This window comes from Mustelus asterias, chromosome 9 (assembly GCF_964213995.1).
Source record: "Mustelus asterias chromosome 9, sMusAst1.hap1.1, whole genome shotgun sequence".
NCBI classification, from domain to species: Eukaryota; Metazoa; Chordata; class Chondrichthyes; order Carcharhiniformes; family Triakidae; genus Mustelus; species Mustelus asterias.
The window spans coordinates 81,854,008-81,867,619 of NC_135809.1; the positions used below are offsets into that span (position 1 = coordinate 81,854,008).

General features: G+C 44.9%; 1 protein-coding gene across 7 annotated transcripts in view; it reads right to left on the minus strand.

Moving 5' to 3' along the window:
* The window catches only part of LOC144498775 (activating molecule in BECN1-regulated autophagy protein 1-like), a 409,078-nt gene extending 395,867 nt beyond the window's left edge, over positions 1 to 13,211 (minus strand). For 3 of the 7 annotated variants that reach the window (XM_078220425.1, XM_078220422.1, XM_078220427.1), the window contains exons 1-2: positions 13,016 to 13,211; positions 1,370 to 1,422 (exon numbers count right to left, since the gene is read on the minus strand). The gene's annotated coding sequence lies outside the window, so the exon portion shown is untranslated. Of the gene's footprint in view, positions 1 to 881; positions 1,110 to 1,369; positions 1,423 to 13,015 lie in introns of those variants that run through there. The other 4 variants (XM_078220420.1, XM_078220426.1, XM_078220423.1 and 1 more) reach the window with 3 other exon arrangements.
* Between the last annotated feature and the right edge of the window lie 401 nt (positions 13,212 to 13,612).

Here is a 13,612-nt window from a genome sequence, read left to right on the forward strand (position 1 = left end):
GCCAGGAATCGAACCCGGGTATCTGGTGCTGAGAGGCAGCAGTGCTAACCACTGTACCACCATATGATGGGCTGTATGACCTCTTTCTGCACTGCAGAGTTTCTATGATACATGCAAGCCACTTAATGGTACACGCAACAACTAAAGCAGGAATAGGGGCGGCACGGTAGCACAGTGGTTAGCACTGCTGCTTCACAGCTCCAGGGACCTGGGTTCAAATCCCAGCTCGGGTCGCTGTCTGTGTGGAGTTTGCACATTCTCCCCGTGTCTGCGTGGGTTTCCTCCGGGTTTCCTCCCACAGTCCAAAGATGTGCGGGCTAGGTTGATTGGCCATTCTAAATTGCCCCTTAGTGTCCCGGGATGCATAGGTTAGAGGGGTTAGTGGGTAAATATGTAGGGATATGTGGATAGGGCCTGGGTGGGATTGTGGTTGGTGCAGACCCGATGGGCCGAATGGCTGTAGGATTCTATGAATAGACAGGTGGCTTTGCTGTCTGGTGTCTGCACAAAAGGGCAGAATGTGATCAGGACACTGCAATACAAGTACACAGCAATACCCCCGTGATTCAAACTTACTTCTGGTGGGGTGGGATGGAAGGATACTGTGGAGTGAAGTGGTTTGAATAGTTGGGTTGTATGGTATTGAGCCAGTAAGGTATTGGCCCTATCTGCGGTGGGGGGGGGGGGGGGGGAGAAGTGAGAGTCTACAGAACAAGCTCACAGCCATCCCATTGCCATCCATTGCTCTCCGGCCGGCCCGGGGAGGGGTGACGCCGCGTGCGCTGCGCGGGGTCACGCGATCCCCGTCTCGAGCCGGGGCCACTGGACGCGCCGAGCCCAGGCAGTCCCCACCCTCACCCCGGCCGCAGGCTCGGGCCTACCGTCCGTCCGCAGCTCCGGCTTCCCGCTCCGCCCCGCCACACACCTCCCAGCTTTATTCACGTCAGCCCGCGGCAGCCGGGGTTCCGAGGATCGGTTGTTTCTTTGTTGGGTGTTGTTTGTTTGTTTGTTGTGTGTATTTGTTTAGTATCTGGTGTTTGGGGGGAGAGGCATTTCCCTTCCCCTCCCCCCACCCCTCTCCTACCACCAAGCAGCGGATCCAAAGAGACCACAGGCGGGAGCAATCGAGCGGGGAGCGTCAGTCAGCATCACAGAGCCAGGCCGGAGCAATCGGGGTCAGAGTGCCAGCTGAGCATCAGGCACACGTCATTGAGACAGACAGCAGCAAACGATGGACGAGCGCACCGATCTGTTGAGCACCAATGTGTCCTCCAGCTGATCAATTTACTTCACCATTCACACTTAGTTCCTTCAGCTCTCAATCCTCAACAACCTCCACTTGGCAACGCAATGCTCAAATTTCACTTACCTTTCATATGAGCAGGTGGGTATCCCAGGACAACATTCCTTCTCCAAAGAGCACTGCAAACAAAAAAAATACATGATTAAGTGTTTACGTTTATTTATTAGTGTCACAAGAAGGCTTACACTGCGTTGAAGTCATGTGAAAATCCCCTCGTCGCCACACTCCAGCACCTGTTCGGGTACACAGAGGGAGAATTTAAAACGGCCAATGCACCTAACCAGCATGTCTTTGGACTGTGGGAGGAAACCGGGGCACCTGGAGTAAACCCACGCAGACATGGGGAAAACATACAGACTCCACACAGACAGTGATCAAAGCCAGGGATTGAACCCAGGACCCTGGCACTGTGAGGCAGCAGTGCTAATCACGGCCACCATGCCGTCTCTAGTATGGTTTGTAAGAAATCTAAAACCACGGAGGGAATAGCATCAGAATAATGGGGATGCCCATTTAAGACGTTCGAGTTCTCTAACCCACAGGGTGTTGTGGAGGCCAGGTCATTGCATATTTTCAAGGGCTGAGATAACCAGATTCTTCAAGCAAATGGCAGTCAAGGGACATGGGAAGCAAGCAGGAGGTTGAGTTAAAACTTAAAAAAGAAAATGCTGGAAAATCTCAGCAGGTCTGGCAACATCTATAAGGAGAGAAAAGAGTTGACGTTGAGTCCAGGTGACCCTCTGTCAAAATTAAAAATTAAATCATTAGTTATCATATGGAATGGCAGAGCAGGCTCAACAGGCCACATGACCTACCCCTGCTCCTGTTTCCTTGGTTTTTAATAACACAGTAAGAAGTTTAACAACACCAGGTTAAAGTCCAACAGGTTTATTTGGTAGCAAAAGCCACACAAGCTTTCGAAGCTCTAAGCCCCTTCTTCAGGTGAGTGGGAATTCTGTTCACAAACAGAGCTTATAAAGACACAGACTCAATTTACATGAATAATGGTTGGAATGCGAATACTTACAACTAATCAAGTCTTTAAGAAACAAAACAATGGGAGTGGAGAGAGCATCAAGACAGGCTAAAAAGATGTGTATTGTCTCCAGACAAGACAGCCAGTGAAACTCTGCAGGTCCACGCAACTGTGGGAGTTACAAATAGTGTGACATGAACCCAATATCCCGGTTGAGGCCGTCTTCGGGTGTGCGGAACTTGGCCATCAGTTTCTGCTCAGCGACTCTGCGCTGTCGTGTCGCGAAGGCCGCCTTGGAGAACGCTTACCCGAATATCAGAGGCCGAATGCCCGTGACCGCTGAAGTGCTCCCCAACAGGAAGAGAACAGTCTTGCCTGGTGATTGTCGAGCGGTGTTCATTCATCCGTTGTCGCAGCGTCTGCATAGTTTCCCCAATGTACCATGCCTCGGGACATCCTTTCTTGCAGCGTATCAGGTAGACAACGTTGGCCGAGTTGCAAGAGTATGTACCGTGTACCTGGTGGATGGTGTTCTCACGTGAGATGATGGCATCTGTGTCGATGATCCGGCACGTCTTGCAGAGGTTGCTGTGGCAGGGTTGTGTGGTGTCTTGGTCACTGTTCTCCTGAAGGCTGGGTAGTTTGCTGCGGACAATGGTCTGTTTGAGGTTGTGCGGTTGTTTGAAGGCAAGAAGTGGGGATGGCCTTGGCGAGATGTTCGTCTTCATCAATGACATGTTGAAGGCTCCGGAGGAGATGCCGTAGCTTCTCCGCTCCGGGGAAGTACTGGACAACGAAGGGTACTCTGTCCACTGTGTCCCGTGTTTGTCTTCTGAGGAGGTCGGTGCGGTTTTTCGCTGTGGCGCGTTGGAACTGTTGATCAATGAGTCTAGCGCCATATCCTGTTCTTATGAGGGCATCTTTCAGCGTCTGGAGGTGTCTGTTGCGATCCTCCTCATCCGAGCAGATCCTGTGTATACGGAGGGCTTGTCCGTAGGGGATGGCTTCTTTAACGTGTTTAGGGTGGAAGCTGGAGAAGTGGAGCATCGTGAGGTTATCCGTGGGCTTGCGGTACAGTGAGGTGCTGAGGTGACCGTCCTTAATGGAGATGCGCGTGTCCAAGAATGCAACCGATTCCGGAGAGTAGTCTACCTGATACGCTGCAAGAAAGGATGTCCCGAGGCATGGTACATTGGGGAAACTATGCAGACGCTGCGACAACGGATGAATGAACACCGCTCGACAATCACCAGGCAAGACTGTTCTCTTCCTGTTGGGGAGCACTTCAGCGGTCACGGGCATTCGGCCTCTGATATTCGGGTAAGCGTTCTCCAAGGCGGCCTTCGTGACACACGACAGCGCAGAGTCGCTGAGCAGAAACTGATAGCCAAGTTCCGCACACACGAAGACGGCCTCAACCGGGATATTGGGTTCATGTCACACTATTTGTAACTCCCACAGTTGCGTGGACCTGCAGAGTTTCACTGGCTGTCTTGTCTGGAGACAATACACATCTTTTTAGCCTGTCTTGATGCTCTCTCCACTCCCATTGTTTTGTTTCTTAAAGACTTGATTAGTTGTAAGTATTCGCATTCCAACCATTATTCATGTAAATTGAGTCTGTGTCTTTATAAGCTCTGTTTGAGAACAGAATTCCCACTCACCTGAAGAAGGGGCTTAGAGCTTCGAAAGCTTGTGTGGCTTTTGCTACCAAATAAACCTGTTGGACTTTAACCTGGTGTTGTTAAACTTCTTACTGTGTTTACCCCAGTCCAACGCCGGCATCTCCACATTTTAATAACAGCCAGACTTATGAAGTACACCACCTGCTCGGTTTCATCTTAATACAAGCCAAGGATGTGACAACCTCAAATACCGAGATTTTCTTTGAAAAAGAGGACAACTCACTTGATGACAACTTGCCTAACAAATCTTTTGGACTCAAAGCATTAACTAGTTTTTCTCTCTCCACAAATAGAAACATAGAAAAACTACAGCACAAACAGGCCCTTCGGCCCACAAGTTGTGCCGAACACATCCCTACCTTCTCGACCTACCTATAACCCTCCATCCTATTACGCTCCATGTACTCATCCAGGAGTCTCTTAAAAGACCCTATTGAGTTCGCCTCCACCACCACTGACGGCAGCCGATTCCACTCGCCCACCACCCTCTGTGTGAAAAACTTACCCCTAACATCTCCCCTGTACCTACCCCCCCCAGCACCCTAAACCTGTGTCCTCTCGTAGCAGCCATTTCCACCCTGGGAAAAAGCCTCTGAGAGTCCACCCGATCTATGCCTCTCAACATCTTATACACCTCTATTAGGTCTCCTCTCATCCTTTGTCTCTCCAAGGAGAAAAGACCGAGCTCCCTCAGCCTCATAAGGCATGCCACTCAATCCAGGCAACATCCTTGTAAATCTCCTCTGCACCCTTTCAATCTTTTCCGCATCCTTCCTATAGTGAGGCGACCAGAACTGAGCACAGTACTCCAAGTGGGGTCTGACGAGGGTCTTATATAGCTGCATCATTATCCCCGGACTCCTAAACTCAATCCCTCGATTGATAAAGGCCAGCACACCATACGCCTTCTTAACCACCTCCTCCACCTGCGGGGCCGATTTCAGAGTCCTATGGACCCGGACCCCAAGGTCCTTCTGATCCTCTACAGTACTAAGAGTCTTTCCCTTTATATTGTACTCCTTCATCCCATTTGACCTACCAAAATGGACCACGACGCATTTATCTGGGTTGAAGTCCATCTCCCACTCGTCTTGCATCCTATCTATGTCCCTCTGTAACTTCTGACATCCCTCCAGACTATCCACAACCCCACCAACCTTCGTGTCATCGGCAAACTTACCAACCCATCCCTCCATTTCCTCATCCAATACTAGAACTACTGAGATTTTCCAGCATTTTTTGTTTTTAATTCAGATTTCCAGTATCCTCGGTGTTTTGTATTCAATTTTCTTTGGTTGCTGGTTTAAGGAGTTTGAATTTTGGAGATCTGGAAAGAGTTCTTTTTATGGAGTGATAAGAGTTTAAAGCACAAAAAGAGGCCCTTTAGCCCATCAGGTCTGTGTCAGCCATCAAGCACCTCTATTCTAATACCATTTCCAGCACTTGATCCATAGCTTTGTAAGCTATGTCATTTCAAGTGCTCAGCTAAATGCATCTTAAGTGTTTTGAGGGTTTCTGCCTCTACCGCTCTTTTAGACACGAGTTCCAGATTCTCACCACCTTCTGGGTGAAAATATTTTTCCTCAAATCCCCTCTAAATGTCCTGCCCATTACCTTCAATCTATACCCTATAAACCCCTCTACCTAAGGGAAATGTTCCTTCCTATCTACATCCTTCATGCTTTTGTACACCTCGATCAGGATCCCTTCAACCTTCTCTGCTCAAAGGAACACAACCCCAGCCTAAGCAGCCTCTCTTCATAGCTGAAATGTTCCAGCCCAGCTAATGTATTGGTGAATCTCCTCTGCATCCTTTCTAGTGCAATCACATTCTTCCTATTGTGTGGAAACCAGAACGGCACACGGTACTAAAACTGTGGCTTAATGAGCATTTTATGCAGCTTTGTCAGAACATCCCTGTTCTTATATTCCCTATCTTGACTAATAAAAGTATCCCTTTTGCTTCTTAACCACCTGTCCTACTGCTTTCAGGGATCTTTGGACATGCACCCAAAAGTCCATCTGGTCCTCAGTACTTCCTAACATAAGAACTAGGAGCAGGAGTAGGCCATCGGGCCCCTTGAGCCTGCTCCGCCATTCAATAAGATCATGGCTGATCTTTTTGTGGACTCAGCTCCACTTACCCGTCCGCTCACCATAACCCTTAATTCCTTTACTGTTCAAAAATTTATCTATCCTTGCCTTAAAAGCATTCAATGAGGTAGCCTCAACTGCTTCACTGGGCAGGGAATTCCACAGATTCACAACCGTGTGTGTGAAGAAGTTCCTCCTCATAGCATCCTAGCATTCATTGTGTATTCCCTTTTGATCTAGCAATATGGTCTTCAACTCTTGAAATTTTTTTTCTATTTCATTAGTCCAAACAAGAGTTACTGTCTCCAACTTTTCATTACTCTTGGTCATTACTCAAGATATATTGGGCTTACTTTCTCCTGATAGCTGTGGCTAAAATATAGCACTCTCACTTATGAGGTAAAAATTGTATCTTGAAGCCCTACTGCAGTGACTGAGGAGATAGTCATGAGTGCAGCAATGTTGGAGGTGTAATCTTTCAGTTAAGGCCTGCCTGTCCCCTCAAGTGAACCTGAAAAATCCCATAGCAAGATTAGAAGAAAAGCAAGAAATGTCATGCCAAACATTTATGGTTCAACCAACATCAATAAGACAGAGCAAAGTGTCTCTTTTCTGACACTATAATAGCAAGGACAAATCAAAATATCATTGGTTGTGAGGTGCCTCAGAAAATGTAATATAACAATACATAATTGGATTTTTTTTCCTTCTTTCTACCAAATGCTGTTCCCACATTTCTTCCAATGCTGGTTACTTCCAAAAAAGAATCTAGGTTTCCTTTTAGTATCCAACTTTTAGCTCTGTATAGCTCTGTGATAAAAAATATTTCTGTAATACATTTCACAGTCTCAGTAGATCCAAAACACTTTACCACCAATGAAACTCTTTTAAAGTACAGCCACTTTTGCAATATCAGAAACATGGCAGTAAATTTACACGATGTGTAAATTTGCATACAGCAAGCTTGCACAAACAGCAGTGTGGCAACTACCAGGAACTGTGTTTTATTTCAATTGATGTTGATTGAGGGGTGAACATTGGTCAGGACATATGAACAAGGAGCAGAAGTAGGCCATTCAGCCACTCGGGCCTGCTCTGACATTTACTAAGATCATGGGTGATCTGAACATAGAATTGTAGAATCATATAGTGCAGAAGGAGACCATTCGGCCCATCGGGTCTGCACTGACCGTAATCAAACCCAAACCCTATCCCCATGCATTTACCCTAGCTAATCCCCCGACACTAAGGGACAATTTTGCATGGCCAATCCACCTAAACCGCACATCTTTAGACTGTGGGATGAAACCGGAGCACCCGGAGGAAACCCACGCAGACATGGGGAGAATGTGCAAACTCCACACAGACAGCGACCCAAGTCGGGAATTGAACCCAGGTCCCTGGCGCTGTGTGGCAGCAGTGCCAACCACTGTGCCACCAAAATGAAACATCTTTCGAGCCGGATAAGTCACATCAAATCAGTATCCCCCGACCTCAAAAACTTATCACCTTTCTTACCAAAAATCTATTCACCTCTGCCTTAAAAATATTCAAAGCCTCTGCTTCCACAACCTTTTCGGGAAGTGTTCTAGACTCACTGCCCTTTGAGTGAATAAATTTTGCCTCACTGTTTTAAATGGGTGACCCCTTATTTTTAAACAGTGACACCCTAGTTCTAGATTTTCCCACAAGAGGAAACATCATCTCTGCATCCCCCTGTTAAGACCCCTCAAGATCTTGTATGTTTCAATCAAGCCACCTCTTACTCTTTCAAACTCCAGTGGATACAAGCTTAGCCTGTCAACCTTTCCTCGTAAGACAAATCACCCATTCCAGGTATTAGTCTGACAAACTGTCTCTGAACTGCTTGCAATACATTTATATCCTTCCTTAAATAGCTCAACCCAGGAACACCTGGATAACAAAGACAATTATGTCAGACTCATATTTATTAACTATAGCTCAGCCTTCAACACCATTATTCCAAAAAAACTCATCTTCAAACTCTGTGGCTTGGACTCGGCTCCTCCCTCTGCAATTGGATGCTAGACTTCCAAGTCCACAGACCGCCATCAGTAAAGCTAGGCAACGACACCTCCTCCATGATTATCCTCAATGCCAATGCCCCGCAAGGCTGTGTCCTCAGCACCTTAATATGCTCCTTATATACTTATGGATGTGTGACCAAATTCCACTCCAATTCCATTTTCAAGTTTACTGATGGCACCACCTTAGTGGGTCAGATCTCAAACAATGATGAGACAGGAAAGAAATAGAGAATCTGGTGCGACCACAATAATCTCTCTCATACTGTCAGTAAAATGAACGAGATAGTCATCGACTTCAGGAAGCGTAGTGGAGAACATGCCCCGTATACATCAATGGGGATGAAGTGGAAATTGTCAAGAGCTTCAAGTTTCTAGGTGTCCAGATCACCAATAATCTGTCCTGGTCTCTCCACGCTGATGCTATAGTTAAGAAAGCCCACCAACGCCTCTATTTTCTCAGAAGGGTAAGGAAATTCAGCATATCCGTTACGACTCTCAACAATTTTTTTTAATATATAGAATGCATCCATACAATTTGGTATGGTTCCTGCTCTGACCAAGACTGCAAGAAATACAAAGAATGTAGCCCAGTCCATTACACAAACCAGCCTCCCAGACTGATTCTGTCCAGATTGCCACTGCCTTGGAAAAGCAGCCTGCATAATCAAGGACCCCACACACCCCAGACATTATCTCTTCCACCTTCTTCCGCCGGGAAACAGATACAAAAGTCTGATATCACGTACCAACCGACTCAAGAACAGCTTCTTCCATGCTGCTATCAGATTTTTGGTTAAGTTGATCTTTCTTTGCACCCTAGCTATGATTATAACTGCATTCTGCACTTTCTTTTTTCCTTCTCCCCTATGTACTCTATGAATGGAATCTTTGTCTGTTTTGTGGGCAAGAAACAATACTTTTCACCATGTACCAATATGTGTGACAATAATCAAATCAAAGTACACAATATTCCAGATGGCAGTATTTGGTCTCACTGATGCTCTGTATAACTAAAGCATAATCTCCATTCTTTTGTAATAAAATCTCATTGCAATAAATGATACTTCCTGTACCTACATACTAGCCTTTTGTGATTCATTGTGATTTGGGGCGGCACATTGGCAAGCACTGCTGCCTCACAGTGCCAGGGATCCAGGTTCAATTCCAGCCTTGGGTCACTGTCTGTATGGAGTTTGCACTTTCTCCCCATGTCTGCAAGGGTTTCCTCCAGGTGCTCTGGTTTCCTCCCACACTCCAAAGATGTGCAGGTCAGGTTGATTGGCTATGCTAAATTGACCCTCGTGTCAAGGGAATTAGCAGGATAAATGCATGGGGTTGTGGGAATAGGGCTGGTTGGGACTGTTGTCAGTACAGACACGATGGGCTGAATGGCCTCCTTCTGTACTGTAAGGATTCTTGGACACCCAAATTCCTCTGCACCCCAAAGCTCTGCAATCTCTCCCCATTTAGATAATATGCTTCTTATTCTTCCCGCCAAAATGGACAATTTCACATTTTCCCATATGACACTTCATTTGCTAATTCTTTGCCCACTCACTCACAGGACACCAGGATAACTTGCACAAAAGCCAAATACTGACATGCTGAAAATTGGAAGTAAAACAGAAAAAGCTGAAAATACCCAGCAAGTCTGGCAGCATCTGTGGAGAGAGAAACAGTCTCAGGTGTGACTTTTCATCAAAACTGTGAAAAGTTAGAAATGTAATAGGCTTTAAGCAGTGAAAAGGGAAGTAGAAGAAAAAGAAAAATAAGTGACAAAATGGTTCATGGTGCAATGCCAAAGTAAGTGGATGTGGGACAAGTAAAGAAACAAAAAGATGTGGTAAGAGGAGGTGTGAATTACAGGATCACAAATAGCTACCATCTAAACGCCAAGGATTTTTCCAGTCAGAAAGAGAGCAAAGAAACAAACCAGTGCATGGGGCACAGTGGTAGCACTGCTGCCTCACGGCTCGAGGGACCTGGGTTTAATTACGGCCTTGTGTGACTGTGTGGAGTTTGCACATTCTTCTTGCAACTGCGTGGGTTTCCTCTGGGTTCTGCAGTCCAAAGGTGTGCAGGTTAGGTGGATTGGCAATGCTAAATTGCCCCTCAGTGTCCCAAGATATGTAGGTGAGATTGATTAGACATGGGGAATGTGGGGGGGGGGGGGGTGATGGGGATGTGGTGGCTAGATGTCAGAGTCGATGTAGGCACGATGAGCCAAATTGCCTCTTCTACACTGTGTGGATTCTATGATTCACTGAAAATAAAAGGAACAAAAATGCAGGCCGAGACTATAATCCAAAACTGTTGAACTCAATGTTGAGTCTAGAAGGCTGTAAAGGATGAAGTATTGTTCCTCAAGCTTGCACTGAGTCTCATTGGAACACAGGGAGTGGAAGACAAAAAAGGTCAGTGTTGGAGCAGGGTAATTAATTAAAATTACAGGTGACCGGGAGCTTGAGGTCATTTGTGAACTGAAATCATAGAAATCATAGAAACCCTACAGTGCAGAAGGAGGCCATTCGGCCCATCGAGTCTGCACCAACCACAATCCCACCCAGGCCCTACCCCGACATACTTATCCGCTAATCCCTCTAACCTACGCATCTCAGGACTCTAAGGGGCAATTTTTAACCTGGCCAATCAACCTAACCCGCACATCTTTGGACTGTGGGAGGAAACCGGAGCACCCGGAGGAAACCCACGCAGACACGAGGAGAACGTGCAAACTCCACACAGACGGTGACCCGAGCCGGGAATCGAACCCAGGACCCTGGAGCTGTGAAGCAGCAGTGCTAACCACTGTGCTACCGTGCCGCCATGAACAGAGGTGTCATCTAGTAAGTGTATGGTCTCCTGACATAGAGGAGACCACGTTGTAAGCAGTGACGATAGTACGATACATTTAACATCCCTGCTCTTCTAAATAGTGCCTTTTTTTTTACATCCACCTGAGAGCAGATGAAAAAAATATTGCTGCTATATTTTCAGAATTTGCTCTCACACCTTTCAAGCATTCCCGAATAGGTTTGCAGGAAAAAACTCATAATCCAACAGACAATTCTTCTCTCACCCTCCTTTCACCCTCCTTATCTGTTTCTTCAACCTGTTTTGTCCTAATTTCATCATGTTACAGCACAGTAACTGTTCCAGGTTTCCCCTTTTTTTTCCTCAGCTCCAGCCACTCCTTCCTGAAGCCTGTGCCAAAGTGAAATATTTGCACCAAGTTTCCCGAAAACTTGCAGCAAAATAATGCCAAGTAAAGCATAATGTTGGCATTCAGCAGAAAGGATTAAGGCCTTTCATAAGCAACCCAGATTACTTTATAAACTATATTTTCATTTCATGATTGTTTAAATTAATTTTATAAAACTAACACCAAAACACCCTAACCCTCACTAAGATAAAATAAAAGCTGCAAATATTCAGCAGGTCTGGCAGCATCTGTGGGTAGAGAAAAACTGAGTTAACGTTTCTGTCCTCTTAACCCTGTATCTCTCCCTACAGATGCTACCAGGCTTGCTGACTATTTTCAACATTTTAGTTTTTTATTTTTGATTTCCAGCACCCATAATAGTTTGCTAACATTCATCGGCATAGCCAATCACCCCCACCCACCTCCCCACAAAATAGCACGAGGATTTCCTGCTTGTAAGCCAGTCTTATCAGACTCAAAAATGAGCAAGTCCAATCATACTGCTGATATTTTATGGGATTTTTAAAAAACACTCACTTTTAGGACAAATAATATATCTTGTGTCTTTGAATGCATTTTTATGGCATCAGGTTATTTTGCATCAAAAACTGAAATTTTTGAAACTGTAGTTTCTTAAACATGCTATATTTAATGTCCATAAATAGTTGCTTGTTGACTTCAAAAGTTTCATTTTCATGCAAGAAGAATAAATGTGACACAGGTTTGTCCCTTTCCGAAGGCCCCAATCTCCACTTATTTTACACATTTTTTTCCATTCCAGGTTATACTAATAAGATTAAGGAACTCTCAGAATAAATTTCTACTTAAAATTCCGTTATGAGGCTGCAGATATTTCTGGGCCATCTTAAATGTAGACCTTACAATCCTCAATGTTGTTCTTCTAAAAACTTCACTTTTAAAGCCTACGGTTTGCAGCAATGTTTGCCAGCATTACATTTTTTTTGAAACAGTGCGGCCAAAGCTTGTCTTTACTACCCTTTCAGGTCTCTGGGCGAAAACAATTTCCTTATCACCTCTAATCCTTTGACCAATTATTTTAAAATCCAAGCCCCCTGGGGTTTTTTTTTAAACACCTCTGCTAAAATAAATAGATAATCTCCGTTTACTCTATCTCAGTCCTTCATAATTTTACACACCTCATTTCACCCCTCAGCCTCAAACAGTTTGGTTATTATTAAAACAAATTGAGACATCATGAGATTATGTTAATACAAGTTATTTAATCTTAGTTTATGTTCAATTATTATGAAAGTGGATCCCTTTTCTGAGTTTCTCGCTTTAAAAAATAGAACATTGATGGGAAATGTAATTTAAAGGCCTATTAGATATGAAATAAATTATACCAAATTTGTCAAATTAAAAATGCTATAAAAAGGGAGCCAAATTCACATTTCCCAGCTCCACTCAATCATACCCGACTGCCCATTTTGTGCTTGTAAAATTGATGGTTAAACACAGCCTAGGCAGACATTTTGTGTAGGACTCCCCCTCCTGAAACAACATTAAACTTATTTCCCAGTGACAGTTTAAACAAGGACAGCGCTTCCCTTTCATGCAATTACCAAAGGGAAATTTCATTCCTGGGAACTGAATTGTGAGTGAAAGAGAAAAAGTCCCTGATACCATGACAACTTGTCTAAAACACAGAATACCAGGTACAAGGTCCTGGAGTTTTGCCTCATTTACCTTTTGGGAAGACAGATAGGACGTGCCGGGTGTCAAATAAGCTGGTTAGAGTCCATTACTGAGCGGGATGTAATTGTCTGTCAAAGGAACAAGCTTTGGTGTGGCCTAAAAACCTCACACATATTCCATGATTTCTAATATTACAGACATCAAGCCTAGGGCAGTTGACACAGAGCAAAGGATGGCACCAGGAGTCAGGCAAAAGCAATCGAATCCGCAACATCGACAATTCACACCAACAGGAAGTTATTACCAAGCCAGTCAGACAGCCAGGCCAGAGTAATTGAGATTACTCTATTACCGTCTGCTCATGGAACTGCATGGCTATTTTCACGCATTTGTTACAGAGAAGAAGGAGCATGGTTTCAATACCCAATTCACCCACAAGACCTCAACACTTCACAACATTTTAAAATATTTTTTTAAATACACCGTGCACTACAGGCCTCGCCGACTTATTGAAAGGAAGTTCAGATTTCACATTTCATCTTGTACACTATTGACATAAAAGCTTCAAAATTTAATCTTATTTTTATAAAGGTGAAGGAGGGCAAAGCAGATGTCAAGAACCTAATCTGGCTGGGAATGGACTATTAT